The sequence below is a fragment of the Dipodomys merriami genome, unplaced genomic scaffold, assembly GCF_024711535.1.
Source record: "Dipodomys merriami isolate MVZ:Mamm:240054 unplaced genomic scaffold, mDipMer1.0.p SCAF_130, whole genome shotgun sequence".
Classification (NCBI taxonomy): domain Eukaryota; kingdom Metazoa; phylum Chordata; class Mammalia; order Rodentia; family Heteromyidae; genus Dipodomys; species Dipodomys merriami.
Window position 1 is genome coordinate 946,100 of NW_027202605.1, and position 16,341 is coordinate 962,440.

The window sequence follows — 16,341 nt, forward strand, 5'->3', positions numbered from 1 at the left end:
AAAGGCCAGAAGTGGCACTGTGGCTCAAGTAGTAGAGCGCTAGCCTTGAGCTGAAGAGCTCTGGGACAGTGCCCGGGCCCAGAGTTCAGACCCCACTACCGACCAAAGAAAAATAGGAAAAGAAAGAAATGTACTCATTACCTGAATTATGTAATTGTAGCCCCTCTGCACACCACCTTTATAACAACAATTAAAACTTTAAAAAGAAGGGGAAATTTGGACATAGAAATATGAATAAAGGACAAGTGATATGAACAGATAGAAGAGAAAATAAGGGAGGGGATATGAGTATACAGAGAAGCCATCTCTAAAGCCAGAGAGAGAGACTTGAAAGATCGTTCCCTCAGAGTGGTTCATACCTTGGAATCAGCATCTTAGCCTGAGGAACTGTAAGACAGTTGTTTAAGCCACCCAGGGTGCTTGTTTCTGCAGCCTTTGCTACTTTTTTCAAAGAGGATTGGAGAAGCTTGGGCTGGGAAAATGGCTTAGTGGTAGAGTGCTTGTCTAACATGCATGAAGCCCTGGGTTCAATTCCTCAGTACCACGTAAACAGAAAAAGTCAGAAGTGGCACTGTGGCTCAAGTGGTAGAGTGCTAGGCTTGAGCAAAAGAAGCCCAGGGACAGTGCCTAGGCCCTGAGTTCAAACCCCAGGCTTGACCCTAAGGAGAAGGCAGAGATGAGGTGTAAAAATATCACCTGACTCCTTCCAGAACTCACCAGAAGCTACATGGCAGGAAAGGTAGGTCCGAATATGAGGTCCAGGTCTACTCCTGGGCTTGAACTCAGGGCCTAGGCACTGTCCTGAGTTTTTTGTTGTTTTTGTTTCCTTGTTTGTTTGGTTTTTGTCAAGGCTGGCACTCTACTACTTGAGCTACAGCTCCATTTCTGGCTTTTTTGTGGTTAATTGAAAATAAAATCTCAAACTTCCCTGCTTGGATTGGAGTCTCAGATCTCAGCCTCTTGAGTGGCTAGGATTACAGGCGTGAGATATGACCCTGAGAAACAAGAACCATTTATCCAAAATGCTTTCTTATGGAGTCCAATTTGATGTAAGACCTTGCTGCAGAAGGGCTTGTGTTAGAGACGCTGGAAATTAGCAGCAAACAGTCACAACCATTTCCTCTTTTCTCTGTGAGACCTTTTGCTCCCTTTCTATTGTTATTGAACAGTCATGGGAATTGAACTCAGGACCTGGGTGCTGTCCATGAGCTCTTTTTCTCAAGAATGGTACTCTTCTACTTTGAGCCACAGCACCACTTCTGGTTTTCCAGTGGTTAATTGGAGATAAGAGTCTCAGACTTTCCTGCCCAGGAGAGCTTTGAACCACGATCTTCAGATCTCCCTCCTGAGTAGCTAGGACTATGGGCCTAAGCCAACAGCATCTGGCTGCCTCTCTTTCTTTTCCTTTAGCTTCCCATCTCCTGGGCTAAGGCTCTGCAAACATCCTCAAAGATATTCTTCCTTGGTGGCCCTCAAGCAGAATAAGAGCTGGTACTGGGCCTGATGTTGTCATGGAAACAGAAGCAGGCACAAGTCTCAATGAGCTATCTTGGTGTGGAGAAGAAATTATCCAGAACTGGCATTTCCTCCTACCTTCTCGCGATGCTTGCTCTTCTCCCTGGCCTATATACATTATTCTATTTTGTTTTAATTACATTAACGCAAATGACTGTGTCCCCCTGTGCTTTCAATCAGGGCAAGACTCTGATAATCAATCCTGGCACAGTCTAGACAGGAGTGACTTTGAAGCTAGGTTTTTTGTTTGTGTGTGTGTGTGTGTGTGTGCGTGCATGCGTGCGTGCGTGTGTGTGTGTGTGTGTGTGTGTGTGTGTGTGTGTGTGTTGGTTTGTTTTTCAAAGCAGTCATATTAGGCACACAGGCCAGGGCGATCATCTTTTAAGGATGCGGACTGGCTCCAGGCAGCCTGCTGATTCCTAGGCCCTGGGGGGCAGAGGGGGGCAGGTAGGCTGTGCCCCTAGATGAATAAGGAATTTGGAAGTATACATACCCCAAGCTTGGACCTAATTGGTGCTTCTCCCAGGGACCCAAGCCTCTCTGATATCACCTAGCCCGGGGCCTAAACGTAATGTTTTTTCAGTGTGTGGCTTCTGCTCTGGAGATTAAAAAAAAAAAAATCAGATTCATACAGAGCAATGAAAAAAAAGGGGGGGGACCTCTTACCCTGCAAAGAAATCTCTGTAATTTTTTTTTAGGCCTTTGAATTTTGTCAAGGAGTGGGGGGGGGGGGGGAGTTGGAATGGGAGAGGCTGTGGTGTTAGTCTATCTTAAACACCTTTCTAAATGTTTGATCACCTATCTTTTAACTAGCAGGAAGGGCCTAGGGCTTTGCGGGGTGATATGATCTGGGTAGATTTTTAATAACACTGTTGCTTTTGATGAATACATCTTCTTGCCTCTCTTTCTAATGGCACTGGTTCTTTCTTGATGGGAAGTGAAATATTGCTCAAGCATAATTGTTAAAAGCAAAAAAAAAAAAAAAAAAAAAAAAAAAACCTGGCGTGTGGCTCACACCTGTCACCCTAGCCACTCAGGAGGCTGAGATCTGAGGATCATGGTACAAAGCCAGCCTGGGCAGGCAAGTCGAGAAGACTCTTATCTCCAATGAACCACCAGGAAACCAGAAATGAAGCTGTGGGGGGCTGGGAAGGTGGCTCAGTGGTAGAGCACTTGCCTTGCATGCCTGAGGCCCCGGGTTCCATCCCTCAGCACCACATAAGCAAAAAGAAAAAAGCTGCAAGTGGCGCTGTGGCTCAAGTGGTAGAGCGCTAGCCTTGAGCTGTAGAGCTGAGGGACAGCGCCCAGGCCCAGAGTTCAGGCCCCACGACTGGATCAAAAAAAAAAAAAACCAGAAATGAAGCCGTGGATCAAAGTGGTATAATGCTAGCCTTGAGCAGAAAAGCTCAGGGACAGTGCCCAGGCCCTGAGTTCAAGTGCCTGAGTTCAACCGACCCCCCCTCCTCAAAAACAAATTTGCAGTTAGGGGTGTTGGAGAGAGCAGACCTACTGTGCACAACCTCAGCCATTCTCAGAGCCTTCACTGGTCCCAGCATGGAAATTAACTAAGCTCTAGGATTGCACAGAAGCAGAGGGGAGCTGAATCTCTAGCCATGCTCTGGCTTCAGAGTCTGGAAGGGCATCCCCTTCACAGGGCCTCAGATTCCTTATCTGTCAATAGAGAGTTTGAACAAATGCTTCTTACCTCCCTAGGAGCTCTTGGTAAAACATTTGATGCAATAGCTAGGGAGCAGCAATACCATGACAGGTGAACCTTGTGTCTTGTGTCTTGTGCTACTCCCTCTCTCCCTGCAGATGGATGACATCAAAATGACATCAGCCTCAGCCAAACCAGAACCAACTTTGCAGGGGAGACCCTCCAGCCCACCCTTAGAATCGATATTGTAACAAGATGCCCAGCCATTCCTGGGCACTGACGTTTGCAAAACACTGTTTTCCAGGACCTAGTATGAGATAAGAAGTTTGTGTGTATGTGATGGATCTGGGATTTGAACTCAAGGTCTGGACACTGTCCCTGAGCTTTTGTGTTCAAGGCTAGTGCTCTACCACTTGAACCACAACTCCACTTCCAGCTTTTTTTCTGGTTAATCAGGGATAAGACTCGCACAGTCTTTGAACTGCAATCCTCAAATCTCAGCCACTTGACTAGCTAGGATTTACAGGCTTGCCACTGGCACTGAGTTAAAATAAGAATGTTAAAACACTGTTATATCTTCAAAGATATCTATCTAGTTTTGAGGAATTCTTAACAACATGGAACATACTTGTAATTTTTTTCAAAATAACAAAGCTATTACAGTACTATTCAATTAACCCAGGCTAGTTAAGGGAAGAAATAATTTATGGCCCAGAGGCACTGATGGCTCATGCCTGTAATCTTTGTTTCTCAGGAAGCTAAGATCTGAGGATGGAGATTTGAAGGCAGCCCAGACAAACAAATGTAAATGACTCTTTATCTCCAATGAAGCAAAAAGCTGAAAGTAGAGGTATGATTCAAGTAGACAGCACCAGCCTTGATTTAAAAAAAATAGCAACACAAAAGTGCAATGCCCTGAATTCAAAACCCCAGTACACACACACATATGCACATGCGTGTGAACACACATACACAAAATAAATAATTTGCCAGTACTTGTGGCTCATGCCTATAATCCTAGCTACTGAGAAGGCTGAGATCAAAGGAGGAGGTAACAATGCTTGATAAGAAATGTACTCGTTGCCTTGCCCATGTAATTGTAACCCCTCTGTATGGTATTTTCACAACTGAAAGAAAGAAAGAAAGAAAAGAAAGCTGAAATCTGCAGGTTACAGTTCAAAGCCAGCCCAGGCAAGAAAGTCTGTGAGACTCTTATCTCCAATAAACCACCAGAAAACCAGAAGTGGAGCTGTGGCTCATGTAGTAGAGCACTAGCCTTGAGGGAAAAAGCTCAGGGACAGTGCCCAGGCCCTGAGTTCAAGCCCCACAACAGAAAGGAAGGAAAGAAGGAAGGAAAGAAGGAAGGAAGGAGGAAGGGAGGGAGGGAGGGAAGAAGGGAAGGAGGGAGGGAAAGAAAGAGAAAGAAAAAGAAAGGAAGGAAGAAAGAAAGAAGGAAGGAAGGAAGGAAAGAAAGAAAGAAATTTTATATAAATCTACTGAGCAGTTTCTCTGTGTGTGTGCCAGTCCTGAGGCTTGAACCCAGGGCCTGGGTGCATTTCTGAGTTTCTTTTTGCTCAAGGCTAGTACTCTACCACTTGACCACAGCTCTACTTCCAGCTTTTTTTGAGTAGTTTCTTCTCTAGATATAAGAGTCTTATGGACTGTCTTTCCTGGGCTGGCTTCAAACCACAACCCTCAGATGTCAGCCTCCTAAGTAACTGGGATTACAGATGTGAGCCATCAGTGCCTGACTGAACAACTTCTCTATAGGGAAGTTTGTGTGTGTGTGTGTGTGTGTGTGTGTGTGTGTGTGTGTGTGTATGTGTGTGTGTGTGTGTAAAATAGGATCCCCTACTTACAACAGCTCCTTTTGGCTTTTCAATCCATATCACCATCATACTTAATTCACTGAGAGCAATGTGTGTGTGTGTGTGTGTGTGTGTCTGTGAGGGCATGTGTGTGTGTTTGTGTGTGCTTCAGCATGTGTCCCTCTTTGTGTCTGCATGTTTGTATGTATATCTTTGTATGTGTCTGTGTTTGTATGTGATTGTGTCTATATGTATATGTTTGTGTTTTGCAGCTGATTCTCTGAGCAAGCTAGCATCACCAGGAAGGAAATAGATTCCTAAAAAGTCGTCAGGATGAGCAGATAAACAGAGTCATTGGTGTGTGCTGGGGCTGAGCCAGTCATCCTGATTTTCCAGGTGAATCTTTTCTGACCAGCCTTCTCCTTGTCCCTTCACATCCTGTCTCCAACCGGGCTGGTCATCCTCCATTTTTCTCCAAAGGGTCTCCTCAGCCTTGGCCTTGGAACAGTTTATCCCAAAGCAATCATGATGTAGGCAAAGATCTTCCAATAAGGCTGTTGATGAAAGATGCCAGAAAAAGCCATTCAAGGATCTACAGCAGAGGCCTGAAGTGAGCCTCTCAGTAATGTGATTCCAGTACTACACACAGGTCTGCATAGCCCATTCACTCAATCAGCAGGCTGGACTTCAGGGGTACGTTCAACATACATACTTTCTCTAAGCCTTAGTTTTCCCAGCTAAGAAATGGGAATGTTGGGGGTCATTTAGCAGAAAGGAGTTCCAAAACTCCACACAAAAAGAGATGGAAAGGAGAGGGCAGTGGCACATGCTCTGTTTTGGCCAGTCTATGTGGAGTGTGTATGTATGGAAATGTCACGTTCCACCAGTGTGTGCAATTCATGCATGTCTATAATTTTTTTAATAAGGTGAGAATACCAAATTCATGTTCTTGTATTGAGACAAAATAAGACATTTATGAGAAACACTTAAGAGTGCCTAGCTCATGGTAAGCATTTGGTAAATATTAGTTTGCTATGCTCCTATGTGGTTGATGTAAAACACTGAGGATGAACCAGTCACACCTGTAATCCTAATTACTCAGCAGACTGAGATCTAAGGATCACGGTTCAAAGCCAGCCTGGGCAGGAAGACTCTTATTTCCATTAAACTACAAAAAAGTCAGAAGTGGAGCTGTGTCCCAAGTATATCCCAAGAGCGCTAGTCTTCAGCAAAAAAGCTCAGGGACAGTGCCCAGGTCCCTGAGTTCAAGCTCCAGGCCCACCACCCAACCAAACCAAACCAACAACAAAATACCCCCCCCAAAATGGGAAATGAATATAAATGACTCAGGAAGATATTGATGATATAGTGAAAAAGGCATGATCCATTTGATGAGCATGTGAATTACAACAGTGAACATGGAACAGAGAACATGGTGGCTAATTAATAGGATTGACTGGCCATTATGTAATAGGGATTGGCTGGCTATTGCATGATAGGAATTGGCTCACCACTGCATAATGGGAATTGGCTGGTTGTTACATGACCATCATATATACGATATATATGATATGTCACACATATAATATATGATATATAACATTCATTAGATATCATAATATATTGTATGTAATAATATATTACTATATTATATTAATATAATATTATATTACAAGATATAATTACATGATGATATTTGACATACAATTAGCTTTTTCACACTCAGTGCTGGAGCTCTATGTTGTCTCTAGGTACTTCATTTCACACACACACACACACACACACACACACACACACACACGAAACTAAGGACCAGAGAAGGAGTTTCTGGCCCAACACTACACAGCAAAATCTTGATAAAATGGGAACTAGAACCTGATACCCAGCCTGACTTGGCACTCCCATCCCTCAGCAGCCTGCAGTAAAGGCAAGGAAGCCCAGAAAAAAAGCACCCAAATGTCTGCTGTAATTCCTGTATAATTCAAAGTAAATGAAATCCATATGACTTTGATTGATTTTCACTCTGAGTCTTCAACATATTGTGTTTGAACAACTGTTAAGAACAAAGACCAGAACTTGTTAAATAAGATTAAGCTTCATATTGCCCCAGCCCCTACCCCTTGAGCAGGGTCTCCCCACCCCTATCATATCCAGCACCTGGTGCGCATGCCCACATCTGGTGGCTATAGAAAAACTCAGCCTTGGAAACTTGTAAGTGGGCACAAGGAAACAGTAATCAAGAATGCTTAAAGTAGCACTGTTTATAAACACTGCACATTGAAAAACAATTTAAATGTCCATCAACAGGAGAATGATTGAGTCAATGGTGGTCAATCCACATAATTTGGTATCTACATCAGTGAAAGACACAGTAGCAAACTGAATTGGTGGCTCAGAGACAAATGGTTGGGAATAGAAAATAAGTTCCAAGCCAGACACTAGTGACTTATGCCTGTAATCCTAGCTACTCAAGAGGCTGAGATCTGAGGATGGTAGTTCAAAGCCAGCCTGAACAGGAAGATCTGTGAGACTCTTTTATTGTTGTTGCTTTTGTTTTTGGCCAGTCCTAGGGCTTAAACTCAGGGCCTGGACACTGTCCCTGAGCTTCATTTGCTCAAAGCTAGCACTACCACTTGAGCCACAGCGCCACTTCTGGCTTTTTCTGTTTATGTGGGACTAAAGATCGAACCCAGGCTTCATGCATGCTGGGCAAGTACGCTACCACCAGGCCACATTCCCAGCCCCTTTGTGAGACTCTTCAATGAACCACCAGAAGTGGCACTGTAGAGTGCTAGCCTTGAGCAAATGAGCTGAAGGACAGCGCTCAGTCTCCAATTTCAAATCCCATGACCTCACCAAAATAAAACCCCTCACCAAAACAGAAGTTCCAGATGAATTCCTAACTGGATTGTGTCATATCTTTACATAATTTGATAATGTCATTTCTTTTTTTTTTTGGTGGGGGGGTCTGGTTGTGGGGCCTGAACTCTGGGCCTGGGTGCTGTCCCTCAGCTCTTCAGCTCAAGGCTAGCGCTCTACCACTTGAGCCACAGCGCCACCGGCTTTTTTCTTTTTGCTTATGTGGTGCTGAGGAATCAAACCCGCCCTGGGTTTGATGAACCCAGGCTTCATGCATGAAAGGCAAGTGCTCTACCACTGAGCCACCTTCCCAGCCCCTGATATTATTTCTTTACATAAGCATTTGTAATGGTGCAGAATACAGACGTAGAGAGAAACAATGGGAAATGTCTAGCCACTTTTTTTTCTTTTTTGTCCAAGACTGGAACTTGAACTTGGTATCTACCTGAGGCTTTCATTCATTTGCTGGTACTCTACCAACCGTGCCATGTCTCCATCCCTGACTGGCCAGTTTCTGAGGGCTATCCAAGCATGACTTGCTCAGACATGTACCAGTCCTTTTGTTTGTTTTTGTTGTTGTTGTGGGGCTTGAACTCAAGGCCTGAGCGCTGTCCCTGAGCCTCTTTGTGCTCAAGGCTAACACTCTACTACATGAGCCATACCACCACCTCCATTGGACCAGCCTTTGATAAGGGCAAGAAAAATAAAGTGATCTTTATTAAGAGGCTTTTGTAAAATTAATTCTTGTGAATTGTAACATTGAAAATCAAAATCATTCTTTTAAAAGTGGTTTAAAAACTTGAGAACAGGAGAGTGAAAGAGATATAAATAGAGGTTCCCAAATACCCTCATAATGTGCTTTTGCTTTTCTTCTCCCTCTCCCTCTCTTTCTCTCCCTCTCTCTCTCTCCCTCTCCCTTTTCCTCTCCCTCTTCCTTTCCCCCTCTCTCTGTCTCTCTGTCTCTGTCTCTGTCTCTCTTGTCAGTCATGGGGCTTGAACTCTGGGCCTACGCACTGTCCCTGAGCTCTTCAGCTCAAGGCTAGGGCTCTACCACTTGAGCCACAGTGCCACTTTTGGTTTTCTAGTGGTTAATTGGAGATAAGAGGCTCATAGACTTTCCTGCCTGGGCTGGCATTAAACGGCGGTCCTCAGATCTCAGCCTCTTGAGTAGCTAGGACTATAGGCATGACTCTCCAGTACCCAGCTTGCTTTTCTTTTACATTTCATTTTATTTCTTTTGTGCCAGTCCTAAGGCTTGAACTCAGGGCCTGGGCTCTGTCCCTTAGCTTTTGTGTTCAGAGCTGATACTCTACCTCTTGACCCACTTCTGGCTTTTTACTAGTTAATTAGAGATGAGTCTCAGAGACTTTTCTGTCCTGACTGGCTTCAAACCATGATCCTCAGTTCTCGGCCCCCTGAGTAGCTCAGATTACAGGCATGATCCACCAATACTTGATTAGTGCTTTTTTTGGGGGGGGGGGTGTTCCAGTCGTGGGGCCTGAATTCTGAGCCTGGGCGCTATCCTTCAGCTCTTCAGCTCAAGGCTAGCGCTCTACCACTTGAGCCACAGCACCACTTCTGGCTTTTTTCTTTTTGCTTATGTGGTGCTGAGGAATCAAACCCAAGGCCTCAGGCATGCAAGGCAAGTGCTCTACCACTGAGCCACCTTCCCAGCCAGCTTATTTTATTTTATTATTATTTGTATGTATGGTCCTGGGGTTTGAACTCAGGGTACTGACCCTGAGCTTCTAGTGGTCAAACCACTTGAGCCACAGCTCCACTTGAAGTTTTTTTTTTTTTGGTAGTTTAATAGAGATAAGAATATCACAGACTTTCATAGGACTGGCTTCAAACCATGATCCTCAGATCTCAACCTGCTGATTAGGTTATAGTCATAAGCAGCATTTATGATTCAGTATTATGAAACTGGAATAATGAGGAGCTACTAGGTAGGGTCTAGATTAGGGTTTTGATCAGAGCCCCACTGACTATTGGGAGAAGGGCTCAGCCAACCCAGGAGGGAGTCAAGAAAATCTACCCCAAACCCTTTACTCTTCCTTCCTCCAGATTCCTCTAGTACTTCTTATTGCCAAACCCAGTGGAAAACAGGTCAAAAGCCCAGGATGGCAGCAACTGGACCAGGAATTCAAAAGGACAGGTGCCATCAGCAGCAGGGGGTTCACAACTGACCACTTTTTTTTTTCAGTCCTGGGGCTTGAATGCAGGGCATGGACACTGTCCCTGAGCTTCTTTTGCTCAAGGCAAGTGCTCCACCACTTGAGCCACAGCACCACTTCCATCTTTTTTCTGTTTATATGGTACAGAGGAATCGAACCCAGGGCTTCATGCACACTAAGCAAGCACTCTACCACTAAGCCACATTCCCAGCACCTTCTGATCTCTTTTTATCCCTCCAATGGTCCCACACCTGACAGCCAGCTGGCTTCCATGGACTGTCAATGGGTCTCCCACTGGCCTCAGCCTTCACTGAACAGCCACAGTGATTGGAAACTAAAACAGGCCATGTCTCTCCTGTTGCTCAGCAACTTCTTCAAGGAGAAGCTGAAGTCCTTATACTATTCCACAAGGCTCTGCAAGACCTAGCCCTCCCATGATCACCTCTGACCTTGATTCAACATTTTCCTCCATTTGTCAACTCTGCTCCATGCATCCTGGTCTTTCTGAAATTCTTTGAATACAAGAAGTGTCTGCTCCAGGGCCTGTGCTGGTCCCTCAATCTAAATCACCCTTCCTTCTTCTCTCCTTTTCTCTCCCTCCTCCTCCTCCCTCTTTCTTTCTCTCCTCCTTTCTTCCCACCACCTATTTACTCAAGTTTTTCCAGCTCAGAGAGACCTACCTTGACTTCCTTTGTTTGTTTGGGCTGGTACTGGGGCTTGAACTCAGGACCTTAAATTTTTTCACTCAAGGCTGGTGCTCTATCATTCAAATCCCAACTCCCAGTGGCTCACACCTATAATCCTAGTTATTCAAGAGGCTGATATCTGAGGATCATGGTTCAAAACCAACCCAGGCAGGAAAGTCAGAAGTGGAGCTATGGCTCAAGTGGGTAGAGGGACATCCTTGAGCAAAAAAGCTCAGGGATAATGCCCAGGCCAAGTTCAAGCTCCAGGTTCAAGCACACACACATGCACATACAGTCTCATAGATTTTACTTCTCAAGTTGGATTTGAACTGTAATCTTCAGATCTCAGTCTCCTGAGTAAGATTGCAGGTGTGAGTCAATGGCATTCCATCTGACTTTCTTTGCAAAGTGGCAAATGGTCTCCCACTATTTCTGATTCCACTAGCCCTGCTCTAGAGATCTTCTCCCCATATCAATGTATGTCATCTCTTATCACCACATAATTTACTTATTTATTATACTCATTGTCTGTCTCCACCGCTACAATGCAGCCTCCATGAGTATATTACTGTTTTGTCCATAAAAGATGTACAGAGAAGCCAGGCGCTGGTGGCTCATGACTATAATCCTAGCCACTCAGGAGTCTGAAATCTGAGGATCACAGTTCAAAGCCAGCCTGGGCAGCAAAATCCGTGAGACTCTTATCTCCAGTTAACCACCAGAAAATAGAACGTGGCACTGTGGCTCAAGTGGTAGAGCCCTAGCCTTGAGCTGAAGAGCTCAGAGACAGCACCTAGGCCCAGAGTTCAAGCCCCATGACTGACAAAAAAAAAAGATGTACAGAGGGCTGGGAATGTGGCTTAGTGGTAGAGTGCTTGCCTAGCATACATGAAGTCCTAGGTTCCATTCCTCAGCACCACATAAACAGAAAACCAGAAGTGGTGCTGTGGCTCAAGTGGTAGAGCACTAGCCTTGAGAAAAAGAAGCTCAGTGACAGTGCCCAGGCCCTGAGTTCAAGCCCCAGGACTGGCAAAATAATAATTTTTTAAAAAGATGTACAGAATTGGAACATAACAAATGTCCAATATAATTTCTGAATGCAGTCAAATGAATCAAAATGGAGCTGAGAAGAAAACTGAGCATGGGATTACCCAATGATGAAAGAGAAGGAACTATAGTCACTCACACCTGTAATCCTAGCTTCTCAGGAAACTGAGCTATGAGACTTGGGGTTCAAAGCCAGCCCAAACAGAAAAGTCCATAGAACTCTTAGTTCTAATGAACCAGCAAAAAGCCAGAAGTGAAGGGTGACTCAAGTGATAAAGTAGCAGATTTGAGTGAAAAAGTTAAGCAAGAGTACAAGACCCAGTATCAGCACACACACACACACACACACACACACACACACACACACACACACACACACACACACACACACACACACGAAAGGGAAGCCGAGTGCTGGTGACTCATGCATGTAATCCTAGTTATTCAAGAGGCTGAGATCTGAGAATGGAGATTCAAAGCCAGCCCAGCCAGGAAAATCCATGAGACTCTTATCTCCAATTAATCACCAGAAAACCAGAAGTGGTGCTGTGGCTCAAAATAGTAGAGAACTAGTCGAGCAAAAGAGCTTAGGGACAGTGCCCAGGACCTGAGTTCAAGCCCCACAACTGACAAAAAAAAGAAAGAATAAATTGTCTCCCATGTGGGATGTTTAATTCATTACTTACACAGCCACAAAATGAAAATATATGCATGATATATTGCTCAGTGAAAATCAGATTATAATATAGGATTATAAGCCGAGTACCAATGGCTCACGCCTGTAATCCTAGCTACTCAGGAGGCTGAGATCTGTCGATCGTGGTTCAAAGCTAGCCCGGGGAAGGAAAGTCATTGAGACTCTTATCTCAAATAAACCACTAGAAAACCGGAAGTGGTGTTGTGGCTCAAGCGTAGAGTGCTTGCCTTGAGCTGAAGAGCTGAGGGACAGCGCCCAGGCCTAGAGTTCAAGCCCATGACCCACAATAAATAAATAAATAAATAAATGATTATAGAGCAATCTATTTGTTTATTTATTTTTGAGACACACGAGTCTTGAACCAGAGATTCTCCTGCTTTGGCTTCCTCAATGCTGGGATTACAGGTATGTGACATCCTGTGTCATATACATGAAATGCACATGTATACCCATATACATATCAATATATAGATACATGCATGTGTGTATATCTATCTATATTTGTGTTTCTATGTCTTATATTGAAGTTTACATTTATCTGCTTAGAGTATTGTTAAACATATACCTATATATACATATAAAAATACATGTTTTAAAAGTTTTGAAAGCTATAACCCAATGTTTCAACATCTGGATTATGTTCTATTACCAGAATTTTCTTTATTCTACTTTTTCTCTGTTTCTTAATTTTGCTTCAAGGAACTGGGATTATTTATTAAAAGAACTAAACTTATATTTTTCAGGCAGATATTTATGAACTCTGAAACAAATCACTTGGGTTCTCTGGGTCTGTTTCTTCATTTTTGGACATGGAGATGCAAAAAGAAAATAGCTTCAGGCGGTTGCTATTTCATCTGAATGCTGTTTCATCTGAAATGACTAGATGAGGTCAGAGATAGGATAGAGGGCTATAAAGAGCATAAGTTCCCCTCCAACAATTAGCTAACTCCTGAACTGGTCATATGATCAGTAGGATTTCAAAGGCCAGTAGGGAAAAACACCAACTGGAAGGTTAAGAGAACTAAGCAGAAATTCCAGTAGCTGTTCAGCACTAGAAATCAAGACTTTGGTAAGACCTACCTGCCAAATTAGAGACTTGCAAAGACCCCTGGCTTTTGATTGACATCCTAGAAGGACCCTAGTTTTGGAAGGGTAGGCAATCCCAGGACTAAGGGCTGAGTCCTTGAACTAACTTCCGGTGGCTCATGCCTGTAATCCTACCTATAAGGATCCTACCTATGCCTGTAATCCTATCAGGAGACTGATATCTGAGGATTCTGGTTGGAAGCCAGCCTGGGCAGGAAAGTCTATAAGATTCTTATCTCCAATTTACCACCAGAAAACCAGAAGTGGTGCTATAGTTCTACAGCAGTACTGAGCAGAGGAGCTCAGGGACAGTGCCCATGCCCAGAGTTCAAGCCCTAGGTCTATCAAAAAGAAGAAAGAAAGAAAGAAAGAAAGAAAGAAAGAAAGAAAGAAAGAAAGAAAGAAAGAAAGAAAGAAAGAAAGAAAGAAAGAAAGAAAGAAAGAAAGAGAGAGGGGGGAGGGAGGGAGGGAGGGAGGGAGAGAGAGAGAGAAAGAAAGAAAGAAAGAAAGAAAGGAAGGAAGGAAGGAAGGAAGGAAGGAAGGAAGGAAGAAAAAAAAGGTTATGATGACTTTTCTTCAGATTCAATGGATGCCAGAAAACAATGGAACAATGGTAATGAAAGAAAAGAAAAAAACAACCTTAGAATTCTATATTGATCATAAACATGGTAAAATAAAAACACAATTAAGGCATTTTCAGAGTCACTAACACTGATAGAATTCATCACCATAGACTTGCTCTGGCAAACACTCTAAGGAAGTTCTTCAGGCTTAGGAGAAATTAAAAAAGAAAAATATTCTTTTTTTTTTCTTTTTCTTTATTTTTGGTCGGTCGTGTGGCTTGAACTCTGAGCCTGGGTGCTGTCTCTCAGCTCTTCGGCTCAGGGCCAGCACTCCACCACTTGAGCCACAGTACCACTTCTGGTTTTCTGATGGTTTATTGGAGATAAGAGTCTCATGGACTTTCCTGCCCAGGCTGGCTTTGAACCGTGATCCTCAGATCTCAGCCTCCTAAGTAGCCACTAGCACCCAGCTAGAAAAATATTCTTAAAAAAAAAAAAAAAGAAATTCAAGCAGATGAAAATCTATAGGAAGAAACAAAGGCTATCAGAAATGATAAATATGTGTTAATATGAAAGACCATTTCTTACATTGATTCAAGTTCATTTAATAGTTTTAAAGCAAATTAAAGCTAGGGATATAGTTTGGGGGTAAAATTCGTCTGTATGCCAAAGCCCAGAGCTCAATCCCTAGTGCTTAAAAAAATGTATACTTTATTGTGGATTTATAACTTACATAGAAAAAAAAAACCCTATGTCACAAAAGTATAGAAATAGAAATGGAGCCAGGTACTTGAGCCAGTGGCTCAAGACACAATTCTAGCTACTCAGGAGACTGAGATCTGAGGATTGTGGTTTGAAGCCAGCCAGGACAGGAAAGTTTGTAAGATTCATCTCCAATTAACCATCAGAAAATCAGAAGTGGTGCTGTGGCTCAAAGGGGCAGAGCACTAGCCTTGAGCAGAAAAGCTCAGGGACAGCACCCAGGCCCTGAGATCAAGCCCCATGATTGACAAAAGAAAGAAAAGAAAGAAATGGAGTAAAAACTACAGACAAACTGGATGCTAGTGACTGATGCCTGTAATCCTAGCTACTCAGGATCTGAGTAATCCTAGCTGTAATCCTACTCATTGAGATCTGAGGATCAAGGTTCAAAGTCAGCCTGGGGAGAAAAATCTATGAGACTCATCTCCAGTTAACCACTAGAGAACTGGAACTGGAAGTAGAGATGTGGCTCAAAGTGGTAGACAGTTAGCCTTGAACAGAAAAGCTCAGAGGCAATGCATAGGCTCTGAGTTCAAGCCTCATAACTGACAAAAAAAAACAAACCAGTACAGACATAAGTGTTTAACATAATGATGGGCTTGTTTAGAGAAATGCATTAGTAGGTAATTTCACTGTTGTACACAGTATATACTTATTCAAACCCGGATGGCATTGCCTAGCACACACACAGTTTAACTGGTATATTTGCATATGTATAAGAGAGCCTATTGCTTCTAAACTCATGATTCACAAAACCCTTTAACACCAGATTAAATCCAGCACAAGAGAAGCTGATGCAATCCAGAGATTTGAGAAATATGAGAATGCCAGAGGCTGTTGCTTTCACAAGGGCATATTATTTTACACTAAACTTTCTTAATAAGCTTTAAAAAAAAAAAACTTAAAAAACAGGCTGGGTGCCAGTGGCTTACGCCTGTAATCCTAGCTACTCAGGAGGCTGAGATCTGAGGATGGAGGTTTGAAGCCAGCTCCGGCAAGAAAATCTGTGAGTCTATTATCTTGACTAAACTACAAAAAAAGCCAGAAGTGGAGCTATGGCTCAAGTGGTAGAGCCACTAGCCTTAAGCAAAAGGTCAGGGACAGGGCCCAAGCCCTGAGTTCAAGCCCCAGGACCAACACACACACACACACACACACATACACATATATATGTGTGTGTGTGTATATATATGTGTGTGTGTGTGTGTGTTACACATATATAAATACACACACAGTGTATATATACACACACACATATATACATATATACATATACATGTACATATACATATATATGAATGTATAGAATATAGAGAATAGAATATATATATATTCTCTATATAGTCTAATATATATTCTAAATTAATTGTTTAAGAAGTATCAGACTGAGGAACACTTTAGCTCAGTGGCAGAGCAGATGTTTAGTGTGGGTTTGACCCAAACACCACAAAAAAAAACGCAAGATTGAGTAAACATAAATCATA